The sequence below is a fragment of the Lissotriton helveticus genome, chromosome 7 (genome assembly GCF_964261635.1).
Source record: "Lissotriton helveticus chromosome 7, aLisHel1.1, whole genome shotgun sequence".
In the NCBI taxonomy this organism is placed as follows: Eukaryota; Metazoa; Chordata; class Amphibia; order Caudata; family Salamandridae; genus Lissotriton; species Lissotriton helveticus.
The window spans coordinates 727188603-727203069 of NC_136068.1; positions in this window are offsets into that span (position 1 = coordinate 727188603).

Genomic DNA, 14467 nt, shown 5'->3' on the forward strand with positions numbered 1-14467 from the left:
CCACACACTCGGGATACAAACTCAATCGGGATAAATCAGAGGTCAAGCCACTCAATATTTTAACAGCCAAAAAGGTACTGGGAAACTCAGGGCTCTGCTGGCAAACAGAATTTGTGAAGTACCTTGGTATTGAATTCGGTGACTCCCTTATGGAGACCCTCCAACGGAATGAAAAGTTAACCTTAAACAAAATCAAAACCCACTTGGAGGGTTGGTCCCCTCGCTTCATTACTTGGTGGGGAAGAGTGGAGACCATTAAGATGATGATATCACCACTAGTTAATTACCTCATATCTATGCTCCCTCTTACTCTTACGCCTGACTTCTACCACAAATTAGACATGACTATATCAAACTTCCTTTGGAAGGGGAAAAGAGCTAGAATCAGCATAAAAAAGCTCCGCTTAGACAAAACCACTGGTGGGGTCAACCTACCAGATTTCAAAAGATATGAAACCGCCTTTCTAGCCAAGCAGGGAGCCCACTGGCTCTCACCTTCACCTGACTATACTCCAGTATGGCTAGAAATAGAGAAAGAGATTCTAGAGGGTATTACCCGTAGCGCGGCTCTCTCATCTAATCTAAACAAGCTAACCCACTCCTAATTAATATTCCATAACACAAAATCTGCTCTTCTGAAGTTTGACAGAATCCTAGAAAACAGCATTCGGGGCTCACATTGGGAATCCTTATGGGACAACCGTAACATTTTGTATAAAGGTAAACCCCTACACATAACATCATGGATCAAAAAAGGCATACTGTTTCCATATCAACTTTTTGCGGGATCATACCCTATCCCATTCAGTGTCCTACAAATCAAATACGACCTCGAACCAATTGAATTTTATAACTTCCTAAACGTAAAAGCAACACTGTCCAAAGCCAAACTCTCCCGAACACCACCCTCCCTTCCATCATACCTAGCCAGAGTGAACAAGCTAGGACACCAGGTTTCCTACCTCTATAGACTCAGTCGCCCTCAACATTCTAGCCTCATTGCCCCAATTACACAATTCTGGAACAACCTTGCGTCCAGGCCAATTACAGAAGTAGATTGGACCAATACATGGGTATCCTGTATGAGACACAAAATCAGCCCCACACTTTCTCAGACAAAATACTGGCTCTTACACAAGGCCTTCTGGACCCCGGCGCGATTATTTGCACACAACATCACCTCAGACGCCTTCTGCTGGAACTGCAAACGCGCGGAGGGTGACCTATCTCACATTATCCTAGAATGCGACTGTGTAACACATTTTTGGGAGAAGATATTCGAATTTATATCAAAACTATTCCACATTACACCAATTAAAGAGCTCCCTTATCTAATTTTCGGATTCACCCAAGACCCTTCCCTTGAAGCAGACGATAAGGCCTTACTTGACCTCCTTCTCACGGCGGCGATCAAGACAGTCCTTAGTAACTGGAAAGATACCAACAAGGCCAACTTCGCAGGGTGGTTGAATTGGATAATCAGTTTACGCGGTGCAGATAATATCGCACTTCAACAGACACCGTGGCGCCCCCCCCACGAGAAAACTGTGGTCAACCCTTGATAATTACTTTACGACACATAAGCCACCTTAATATGGTCCACCACTGTTTACGCCACATGCACTAGTGCTTGCAGTCTTCCGTCATTGTACTATTTTTCATGGTACCCTTTTCCTTGATGCTAGTGGTACACAATATCTGTTACTAAATGTTTGCTGAGTTTGCGATACATGTTCTGCTGCCTCCGGCGAGATATTGGTTATTGTACTCTTGAATTTGTCATCGACTATTGTTGTAACGTAATGTACAGCACTTTTAAACCGTGAACTTCTGAACATAATTGTACTACTGGATCTACTCACTGTTTGTTACTGCTGAAACAACCAATAAAAAACTTATTGAACATAAAAAAAATACAAAAAAACTACCTGAGGAAGGCGGAAGCTGAAACGTTGTAGTGGAAATATATTTTTGTTCTTTGGTGGATCTATCTGTTTGAGTCACTTCTTTCTTATATATTTTATTTCTTTGTGACTCATTGTATCCTTTGGGATCCAGATTTTTGCCCTGGCTGGCTGTTGTTTTCTTGTGATCCTTCATCTTCAAGTATATATATATATATATATATATATATATATATATTTTTTTTTTTTTTTTTTTTTAAAGTTGTAAATAATTTTTAGTTTGGAAAACGATATTCTTTTTTTTAAAATATTATATAGACATTGCGCCCCCTACACGATGGCTGCGCGCAATCCGGTAGCCATTTTGAAAAGTTGCGCGGTGGTCGCGATTTCAGCGTAATTTGTAAAGTATAAAATATTTTACAAATTTCATATAAATAAAAGTTTTCCTTTAAGTGTTTCTCTAAATTTATTTATAAAGTTATTTTCAATATAATATCGAAGAAAGTAAAGTTACTAAATGCGCAGTGTAGTCGCTTAGTTTGCGTGACCCCGCCCCGCACGTATTTCCAGGGTCGTGCCGCAATCGCGCTGAGTTCACGCCGAAGTCGTGACTTCTGCGTATTTGTAAAGTTGAAAAAATTACTATAGAAAGTTTGAATATGATAATAGAATGAACAGTTTTGCTAATATACTTATTAAAAGTTTATAGAAATGTCTATTTATAGTGTGTAATAATATATATGTTTTTTGTGGGTGCATGAAGGGTGCGTGACGAGTGAGCGCACCCTACGCGACTTCATATTAGCAAAAGAAAAAAAGGAATCTGATTGGCTGAAATTATTTTCATTGTGAAAAAGGGAAGGTCCATCCTTCTGATATTTCCCTTTCTTTTTGATCTTACCAGAGAGAAGAACTGGTTGTTCCTTCTCTTAAAAAATGTATCTTTTTTTGTGTGTTAATTTATTTTAAAATTACAATGGCTCCCAGTTTAGCTGAAGTGGCTCCTCTCGCTGTGGAAGAGGAACAGCGGATGGGGCAGTCGAAGAGGCAAAGGAGAGAGAGTATTGGTTGGGCCTTTTTATTGCGCCAGAGGGGGAGAAGAAAGTTAATAATAAGGTAACTTGCAATATATGTAAGAAAGTACCCTCAAGAGGATCAGACAAGAAATACTCATGTGGGACGAGCTCAATGAAAAAACATATGGAGACCATCCACTCTGTCCATCTCACGAGAGAAGAGACGAAGAGGCAATTAAAAGCGGATGCTCTTCAAGACCCCAACACTCGATCTACCTCCGCAGGAACTCCATCAACACCAAGGCCACATATCATGCCTGAGTTCCTAAATGTTTCAATCAGTGCATTAAGTGCACCACTGAACTTTGCTTTGGGGAGCAATGCATCAACGTGATTTCAGTTGCCTTTAAAGTGCAAAAATGTTAATTTATTTTATAATGCACTTTTGTTTTTGTCCAACAGTTCATTTCCTGTTCTTCATTTTTTGCTGTTCTTTTTAAAATAAAACACACACACAAAAGTAAAAATCGTTAAAAAAATTAAAACTTCTCACTGAACCTCATCTACTGGTTAAAAAAGAAAAATTACCTGAATGATTGCATGAGAGTATGCATACTATGTGGGTGATTGACAGAAATGGAAGTGGTCCAATTAATTTTGACCACAGATTGAGAAAGCTAGAAAAAATGTCAATAAAGCTGTTTCTGCTTACATCAGAGACCATAGTATGGGCTCCATATACAACAACAATCTGCGTTTCAATAAGGATGGCATCTCCAACTTTACAACTACTAAATGCCTTCTGTGAAAAGCAAAAGTAGTAAGTTTAACCAAAAGTAGTAAGTTTAACCAAAAGTAGTAAGTTCAACCAAAAGTAATAAGAGCATTCTGTGAATACCAAAAGTAGTAAGTGCCTTCTGTGAATACCAAAAGTAGTAAATTTAGGAGTTTGTCTCAGATTAGTTCTGTGAATCGGGACCACTGTAAATAGGGCAAGCAGTTGAATGCCTTTATTTTAACAGTGCCTACTCATTCAGGCCGTTGTAGTAGGTCTTCTGACTGGAGAGACAGAGTGAACTGATGGCCGTCTATTTCAAAACAGAGGCAGTAGACCAAGGGTTCACAGTATGGGTACTCTCTCAAATAGGTGATGACGTATCTTGTCCACCAAATTTTAAATCAGGTATTGAAATTCCAAGTCAACAGTTGAATAGACGTCAGCTCTTTGGTCTAAGAGTGTCAATAGAATGTGAGACCACCATCAGGACAGGCTAGCTTTTTTAATGATAGTGTACCCCGACACTGCAAACTGCATGACAAAATGTTTTATGAAAAGTAATTAATAACACAGATGCATATATTAGACCACCGTTTCTTGTAAATAGTTGTTTTTATATTTCTGCATTAGTTTTCTATTCCATTAGTTGGGATGATTATTGACTGAAATGTCAATATCCAATCGAAGTTGGCATGGAAATTAAGTGCAGTATGTAATTAACACATACAGTCATGTCTTTAAAAGACTTTGTTACCAAATGAGGGCATTTTTCATAGGCAATTGACATATCAAGATGATGGTAAAAAATTATGATACTCAAATGAAATTGGACCTATGTATGTGCAAGCTTTTTTATATCCCTCCCTGTTTTTTAATATATATTTGTATATATTGTAGATAAGTTGATAAATGATTGCGCTATTTTTTTTACCAAACAATACTTTGTAGATTGCTCGTTTCTTCAATTTTTCTATACTTCAAAAGATAATCTGATTAATGAATAAAATATTCCAAATCACGGCTTGTGTATGGGTCTATTGGGAGCATGTGTAGTTAGATTTCAACTCTGGCAACAGAAGTCTGTTTGTAGCACCAAGTATCTTGATTGTCACGGATCACTTTGAAACACAAGAAACTTATACTCCATGAATCTAAGATGGCCACAACTTTTGCAAGTCTTTTGAGATTACCATAGCACCCAGGGACTTGCAGTCTGTTTTGACTCTATCCATGTTTCTTATACAGTGTGTGTATCGCAGACACAAAGCCTTACACCAAGTGACTCTCATACTTGAGGCACATACGGACCTCTTCTTCAGAAGTACTGCACACCCATGCAGTTTGTTGCATTGTCTCTCCTTGCTTGTTCTCTTATTACAGGTGAGTGTTGTGCACGAATCATGACAATCATGTCAAGGCTCTTCAAATTAAAAAGCTGATTCAAAGTCACTACTGAGGCAACAGTTATATTAACCTGACTGTGTGTGTGTGTATGTGTGTGTGTGTGTGCGTGTACCTGTGTAACTGTGTACAGGTGTTTATTTGTGTATATATGTGCAATTTTCTAATTGTACAGCAAGGTAGGATGCTGGCATGCACTGCAGTGGGACAGTGCACAGCATTCACGGACTGCCCTCCTTTGAATTTAAAGCCACTTATTAAATCCCCACACAGATAAGTTGATGTGTTTAAACTGTGTGTAAACAAATATTAAAGGGCTTCTCTAGTTGATGATACAATTACTAAAAAAGATAATTTATTGGTAGGAGCTAAACAAACATTTCCTGTTCTTTTCACTACAAACAAAAGCCCCCCCTGAGCCACTCTCGGATAGCTTGCTTGTTCTGTTCAACTCTATATTTAAACAATGTTTAGGTGTAAAAAGATATCCATAGATGGTCCAAGTGGACTGCACATACTCTTTTCTATTAAAGCTACTACCAGAACCCTTCTTATTGAATTTTCATGAGGCATTGCTTGATCTACATAATTATATTTAAACTTCAGAACTTTGTCATGTTGTTAACCACCACACCATGAGGGGGGACATGAAGAAGATTAGAAGCCAGTTATATGATGGAATGGGGCACCAAAGAACCTCATGGTTTAAACATTGACAGAGAATTATATGTACACCCGTGAGCAAGAATACACCATGATACACGGACACTGGAGATAGCTAAGCAATAATATTGTTTTAGTTAATGAGCAGTATGGTTTTTAATTGTTTTTGCTGAATGAATGGCTGAATTGACTATTGAGGATGCTCCCCTTTGAAAATTGTTGTTTATTTTAAGGAAGATTTCTTTAAAAATATGTCATCATCAAATTGCAACTAACAATGGCCACTGTTTGCAATTAGAATATTTAGATTTACCTTTCATGAATACATTGTTGATAAAACAATGGATAATGGCAACGGTCAATGGACGTTAGTTCTAGCTAAACAGACTTAAAAAAACAATGTAAGAGAATACATATTGCTGGTTTAGATTCTTTATTGCACAAAGTGAAGTGGAATAATCACCATATTTTACAGAGAACCATGGAATATGCAAAATATTTCAAGGTTTCCTTTGAATTATATTTTTGATCATGAAATTTGCCAGCCCTAAACAACTCTGCAGAGCTTTACCATTGTCATGGCTACTATAATTATATGGCCTGAAGTGCCAGATTATGTGGCAAAGTTATCTAAAATATGTGGCCAAAAGGATGATTTATGCAGCACATTCTCTTGTAATTTTTATTAATTTGAATTAGAAACAACATTGCTGTGAAATCTGCAATTTATGTTTCATGTGTGGTCCAAAGTTTGCTCAGATATTTATGCTTGAAATGTAAATTAAACCTAAACATTATAATTACAAAAGGTGCCTATTTTAGCTGTACTTTACAGAGAAACATTTTTTTAAAGCTATCACCCCCAAATTAAACATAATTCAAAACACATAACTTGTAGTATGTTACTTTATTACAATGTTGCAGTTCTGATGGCATTTACAAACCATGTATTTTGATGTCATGAGAAGACCTACACAGTTACTAGTTTTGTATCCCAGACAATTAACAGGAGCAGGGGGCAGCCCCATGTAATGCTCAAGTGTTCCATGCTGAATTTGAGTTTCAGAGGACCAAATTTTGGGGAAATTGGTTAATTCCCAAATAGAAAAGGAAAGAGTAAAACTGTTCTGCACGTGAATAGCACAACCCTCCTATTCCCTTGAAAGAGAGGAATAAAAATGCATCATTCATTGATTTTATTGTCTCCTGTCACAGAGTGTAGTAATTGTAATTGCAAGTATATTGTGAATAGTAATGATGAAGTGTTGAAGTGCTTTATGGCGAGTAACATGCTACACGCAATCAAATGAAATTAATGGTTATTAGGTTTAGTCTTGGGCATTCAAGAAAACATGCCATGCATTTTTTTAGTTTCCTTGTGGTAAAATACAATAATTAGTAGAAGGTACATTAAATCATTAGTAGGGTGGAGGTGGTGAAGCTAGCAAAATCGCATACAGAGATGATCCAAATGGTGAAATGATCCAAAGGTCTGGCTTGAATGTAGAATAAAAATACGAGAAAACTCATTGAATAAATTATAATGAAAAACGATGTCTCTTTATTTAACCTTTGGAATTATTTCAATGTGGTATATTAGATCGCACATTGAAGCTCTCAGGATACTGATGACTGACACAACCCCGCTTTTTGTTAGTGCAGTTGCAAAAATTCTTTGGCAAGGCTTAGCTATTGAGGCGTAAATTAATAGTCCCTTCCTTCTAACACCAGCACACTGGCTAATACATTATGATCCAGACTTAGGATCCATTCTCGCCATTGAATTGTATGGGGGCGTTTAATTCTGGCGCTCATGTCGGACCCCTAGAGGTTTTTGTAGGGTTGGGAATCTGTCTATCCCCGGTACATTTGCCTTGTTACCCACAGAAGAATGTTGAACCTAGGGCACATGCTCAATGGCTCATGAATCATCGACTACGGTGAATTCTACACTACGCTGTTGCTGTACCAGCTGTGCTGGGATTATTGTTAAATTATTGGCTACTAGTGGATTTAGCACTTTACATTTTTATTTCGTGTTTATCTTGCACTTTCAGACTTTTTACTCCATCTCACTGCACAAATCATTTCGTACATGAAACGCCCTCCCTCACTGGCCGTTGAGGCTGATACCAATCTGCTGCCTACTAAGATATCTGCACACACAATTATGCATCGTGCATTTCTATATGAACCACCCTGCATCAGAAATGCCCTTTTATATTGGCCGCTAAGGTTCTCTTCCATCGCTGCTTATCGAGGTCACTGCATGCACAACTATGCATTTTACACTCTTGCACTATGCACTTTGTCCATCTGTATGAACCCTCTTGCAATAGAGACTGTTTGCTATCAAATCTGGACACTTAGATACCGGACAGAAGAATCTAGTGTGAGTCTCCATCTGACTCAAAATGTGCTTTCTTTAAAAAATAAATTACTGTTGTATCTTCTTAACTGTAATAGTATTTTAATGCTTGCACTTTTATGCGATACTCTGATGGCTCAAATTGCAGAAATAAAGTTTGACATGATATTAGATTAGCATTCAGAATGAAGTGGTACTTCTTAAAATGAGTACATTTCTAAAAATGAACATAGAAATGACTCCTCCTGTAATCAATGGGTGCCCTAACAGGATTGCATTAGTGAACTAGAGGCAATTCAGAGTGTGATACGCACTACAGAAATGGTCAGTCATTTAACTATACATTGAGCAACATCATGATCTTTTAAAACATATGTCTGAGTATTTACATTTTGATTTGTATTTTTCACACTCTGAACTGAATGTCCTCTAAGTGGTTTCATTTTTTCTATGAATAAAAATCAGGCCCGATGAAGCAAAGTTCACACAAATGTATGCTTTAGGTATTCTCACACAAAATGATCAAGCAGGGAAGCCAAGATTTAAGCCCATGTTTAAGGCTGTTCTAGGGATTTTCCTCATGGCTATCCTGCACCTAACAATGGATGTACTTATCTGCAACTAAGACTAATAAATAATTTATAATCTACACCTCAGCTATCATACTTTCATTACAACAGTTTCCCAGTCACACATAGTCTGCCCACTGAGCAACATCATCTTCTCACTCTAGTTTTGAACAAAAGGGCAATGCTTTATGCTTAGTTCTCCTTGAATACCTAAATTAGTACACCATGTTTAATAAGGCAGGCAAGCAAAATTTACAAGTTGGAGGACTGTCCTTCCTGAATGGGATACCACTCCACACAATCATAGGTGGTCCTGTGTTCCTGCACCCAGTTTCTGCAGGGTCCCCGCTTTTTCCGGCTGAAATATTCTGTGTATAAAAATGTTAGCATCTGCTGACAGCAGGTGGTAAATGGGAGTGTTAATGCCCATGGAAAAGGAAATAAATACTGTGAGGAATTTCACCCAGAAAAAAATGGGTCTGCGTGGTTATTGCACATTACCTGGGGATTAACTAGAAATAGATAATGTAGGTGTGGAGATACCAGCCGGAATCATTAATTCCAGTCACTGGCGTGGCATCATTAATTACAGTCACCTGCTATCTCCTCACCTAAATCCGCACAACCTGTTATCGGGCTGATAATGTGCTAATTCAATCTGACACTGTATAAGAAATATTATTTGTAAATAGAAATTAGGCAAACCAGGTGCGATTCAGTCTCAAAGGAGAGCAAATGCCCAAAACATATTGGAATACATAAAGCAATTCTGAAAAATACATAGAAAGACCAACCATTTGTGCTGTTTCCCATAATAGGAAATACAATCTAAGTAAGGAAGAACAGTCTACTTATATGTTAATATCAATGTTCTCCCCAAAAGTTAACAAATAAAAGTATTTCAGTAGAAGCCAACAAATGAGGTCGAGGGCCCATGGGGCTTGTTTTCAGGTTACAGCCATTCAATGTGACAGATAACACAAAATTGTTAATAGGCGTTGCTAGCTTTGTTTTTATTTAAAACTACAATGCCATAGGGTGAACTCAAAGGGAAAGCACACATTGTGGGCGGCTAGTTCTAATCTATGACATACTAGCCAGCTGTCCATCTTTTAGTTGGACATTGCATTTGTGGCTGGTTGTATTTTAGAATATTAAGCACAAAGATATTGTCCTACAGAAATATGGCTGCCGGAATGCTAACTACCAACATATTTTAACGTCAAGTATAGATAGATAAGTACATACTTACCATTCTCAAATTCTCCTCAATGTGTCTTGCGGATATATATATTCTCAAAGGACACATATGGAAATTCTTCTTTTTTTTTTTTTTCTCCCCCAAGGTGTCTCAACACTGAAGTAAGAAATGGGTGTTCAGGGGAGTGAGGAAAAAATACAGTAAACCATAGAAAAGCCTGTATGAATTATGCTCTAAAAGAAGGAGAAGAATGAATGCATTTCATAGCCATCAACATTTCCGGATAACTATAAAAATTAAATAACCCCATACTGTTGTTGCTGATTATTTCAAATCACCAAAAGGTTAATGTATATGATATGTCCAGTGAACAGTCTTCATGTGTCCTGGCGTAAGTGATGGGGACTTCTAGCCAGCAAAAACTGATAAGCAAGACCAGGACACCGGTAGAGTAAAACAAAAATCTGGTATTGGCAAGCTTAAAGGTTCAGTCAACATCTGAGAAAGCTCTGGGATTCAAACAAGATTAGTCTGAATGTGTAAAAAAATGATACAGGGTGATGTCTAGAATCGCTCAACATATTTGTGACCGAAGCGAAATCTCTTTAAAATCTGGCTCCAAGGGAAACACAACGAACAGTTGCTCCCTGCAAAACAGAACTATGATTATAGCTGGAAGCGAGTGAACTGACCAGAGAAGCACAGACGCTTCCCTCAACATGTACTGAAGTAAAAATAAAAAGACATTTTCCAAAAAATTAAACAGCAGGGTGACAAAAAAAATCCAACCATTGTACAACCTGATCTGCATTTGCAAGTCACTCAAGACCATGCTCATTGACAAGACAACAAGCAGTCGTGCTCAACTGCATCGAACAGAAAAACATTAAAACACCCAATTATCAGCTCAAAACAATGAGCAACCATATCACCAGATGTCAGAAGAGGGCAACGACTTATGACATTTTTACAGGTGACACTGCAGCATTATGTGAGCCAGCACGTGGGCTGAGCCTAATCTGCCACGCCTATTCAGAAACACTGTGAGAAAATAAGGTGGCTCGTAGTCCACAAACACCCCCGATGCTTGTCAGACGGCACGGCACGCTTCTGGGACATAGGCTGTTGCTGCATCTTAAGTGCCTACAATGCGAGGGTCATGAGCAGAGTTCGGCATGCTGGAGTCACAACAGTGATAGAGGAAGCAGTTGCCCCAGCAGCTGTAGCAGATGAGGACCAAGGCAGCCAAGAACACCAAGGTGCAGATGGAAATTAAATATAGCAAACCTAACTTTTTTTATTTTTTATGAATTGTACATGCCAGGAAAGACAGCAATTAGGGTAATTTCCATATCAAATACAGAGGCTAGTAGCTCAGACAATTCAAGACTTAGGGCACATTGATTTGGGACACAGGAAGCACATTCTTCGAGATTTATGTGGCCCTGAGGATAGCCTAACATTGTAAAAAGAGATAGAGGAACAAGTTGTTGAGTGTGAGGCATAGGTGTTATGCTAGGGACATCGCATGTCACTGTCAGTGACCGGTTGGGGGAGAGCAATCAATAAATTAGTGCCACCCTTATCAAGGATCATGGCAGCCAGTGTCAACCATAGCAAGCGGTGTAGTCTGAGAATTATTTCATAATTTGCAGACACTGCCATTGAAGGTTCTCTCGGCGGGAGCCCCAAGCTAATATCAATCATCCAGTCTTCAAAGTGACCGCAAATTAGAGTAGGGTTTCAGCACCAGCAGTATTGCATCCTACCCTGTGATATGTGCACCCCATTCAGCTTGCTGCATTAGCTGTTGCATTGCGTCATCCTCATCTCACCCCCAGTGGTGGAGCTCTACTTAACTATACATATATACTTCCCTTCAAGATATTTTGCAGTTGATATTCCAGTGACACTTTAGGAGCATGATATTTCAAACTCGACATTCTAGTAGGATCCTTTTGCTGTTCCAAACTCCACATTGCATCAGATGGGAAAAATGCAGACCAACACCAGGAAAGGGAGAAGTTCCTATGATCTCCAGCTGAGCTCTGGAATATCTCAACTGTTCATGGAACATGAGCCAAGCAGCACCTAAGAATTAGGTCAGAGTCTAGCTCTAGCCTTCATTGGCTATCTAACCTACATTTGTGTGTGTGACTAACTACACTAAAGTAATAGAATATGTGGTACATTGCTGTACTAACTGCAATTGATATACGAAAAAGATCTTCCTATTTTCATCAGAAAGATGCATTAATTTAACACCTGTTTCAGATAGCCTAAAAAAGCATAAAGTTTTTTATCACCCAGGTGGTAATGGTGGGTAAAGAGCTGCTGCAGAGTAGGGACCTAATTAGGACTTTGTCGCTCTATTGGGCTACCGAACTTGCGGTAGAGGTGCACTGGTGGTTGGGGACCTCCGCACCAGTGATCTGACTGCCATATTACAACTACCGTGGTTGAATAACCATAGAACCACTGCATCCACCTGGGATCTACAATCCTTGTCAGTGACATGGCCGTATTAGGGCTGCAATATGCTGGTGATGGCCAAGGAACAGTCAAGCATATTACGAGTTTCCTCACTGCGACTGATTTCATGGCGGGGAGCCTGCCATGAAACCTGTGGTAGTGAGAAAGCTAAGGGGGGCCCTACAGGTCTCCCTGTTCCTTCATGGCCTTAGGATGCATGCAGGGGGCACATTGTGTGTTCCCCTGTCTGCATGCACCCCCTTTCCTGCACTGCTTGGACTGCACAATCCATGCCTTGCAGGAACGGGATTTGGCGTTGCCATTGCGGTGCCTTTTCAATAGGCACCGTCATGGGAACGCCACAGGACCTCCCCCCAGACCGTAAGAAACCCCCTAATCTGGCAGTCGGTGGGGAGGTTTAGCAGTGTGGGAGTGGGGAAGTAGCCTACCGCCCCACTCCCACACTGCCAAACGCATACTCAGGCCCTGCTCTCAGCTGGAAAAACAGGCCTTTTCCTATGATTCTGTAGGTCAGTGTCAGTGTTCCCAAATCTCCTCTAGAGGGATCGCAGGTCTCACTGTTCTATGCAGAAGGGAGCTGGCCCACAGTCGGTCGGATCTCAAAGGATTGACTCACTCTCAGAAGATTCACAATGACCCCTTACAAGCACTCTGTATAAGACTAGTCCAAGGCTGGAATTATCTTGGTTGTTATTATGTTCTTATCTCCGTCTGCTTTGTAAGCCCACAAAGCATTTTAGTGCTGTTGTGGTAAGAAGGTAAACCTCATTTGCAAAGGCATTATCCCATGCATTCTGCTACACAAGCAAAGGCACCAGTAGTATCTTCACCAGTGCATCACATTTCTCTTTCCACTCCCCTTCTGTAGCCAGCCATTGTTGAAGACTGGCAGAATGTTTTTGCTTCTGCCAGTGGTAAACCATCACCCATTCCCTATTATTGATGCAAGATTGTAGAAGAGTATTGTTTGTGGTGGATTATCAGATTTTGTTATCTTTCGCAGTTTTATTCTTTTCACAATAATGTTCTTCATCTGGCACATTTTTTACACCAAGAATCTATACCTTTTGCTAACTTCAGTATTGTCCCCTACAATTTCTCTTAACTCAAGTATTGTCTCTCAAGTTAAAAGACTCTTTTTCTGGATTTGTTGTTATTATGAGGCTATTACTTCTCATTCCTGCATGGCTTACGCGTGTTTGTAAGCTTGTTCTCCTTAAATGTCTCTGTCTTACTTTCATTCTCTTTTGTCTTCTCTCTTTTTCTCTTACTTCTTGGTTCCCATATCCTACTGCATGTAAAATCCTTCTTTTTCTTTCTTTCTTTCTTTCTTTCTTTCTTTCTTTCTTTCTTCATTTCATATTTTGATTTTCTTTTTTTCTTAATATGCTTCTTTTTTACATTTGTCTTTGGTTTTTCTTTCTCTTGTTCTATAGGTTTACTTGATATCTTTCATGTTTTAAATATGTCATCTGCTGCCTTCCTTTGTTACTTTCTCTCTGTTTTGTCCTTCTTTCTGTCTTTTTTCTTTGTTGCAATTGTTTGTTCTTCCTTCTTTCTTGCCTTTTTTCATATATGTTTCTTCCGTTTTTGTGCAACAACTAGTGTTACCTTGTTTCGACATTTGACATTCTCAGTTATCATTAATGTCCTGGTTTGCATAGTTGCGATTATAAACGTTTTTTTTATGAAACATAGGAAATAAGTGTGTGCACTCATATAATATAAGATTGTTGTAAAATTAGATCCCGGTTCTCCTCAGAACATGCCCAGATATCTTTATAGCTTAAAATTCTGCTGGCTGGTTGAAGGTTCCTTGTTGTTACCCAGCAGAGACAGACTGTACATATAAGCTGGGCCTTGTGCCAAAACCATTCTCCGTGAAAAAGAGAGGTTTGAAATAATTCTTAGTTTCCACCTGAGCAAGATTATGCTGTTAAAACTGTAGAAGATCCTTTGTGGCAACCCAGTATGGATCACACCATCACATTACATTAGCCCCTAGCAGAGAGCTATTGGAAGCAGCTACAGCTAAAATACAACAACCTGTTCCTCATTGCAGAAGGTCATT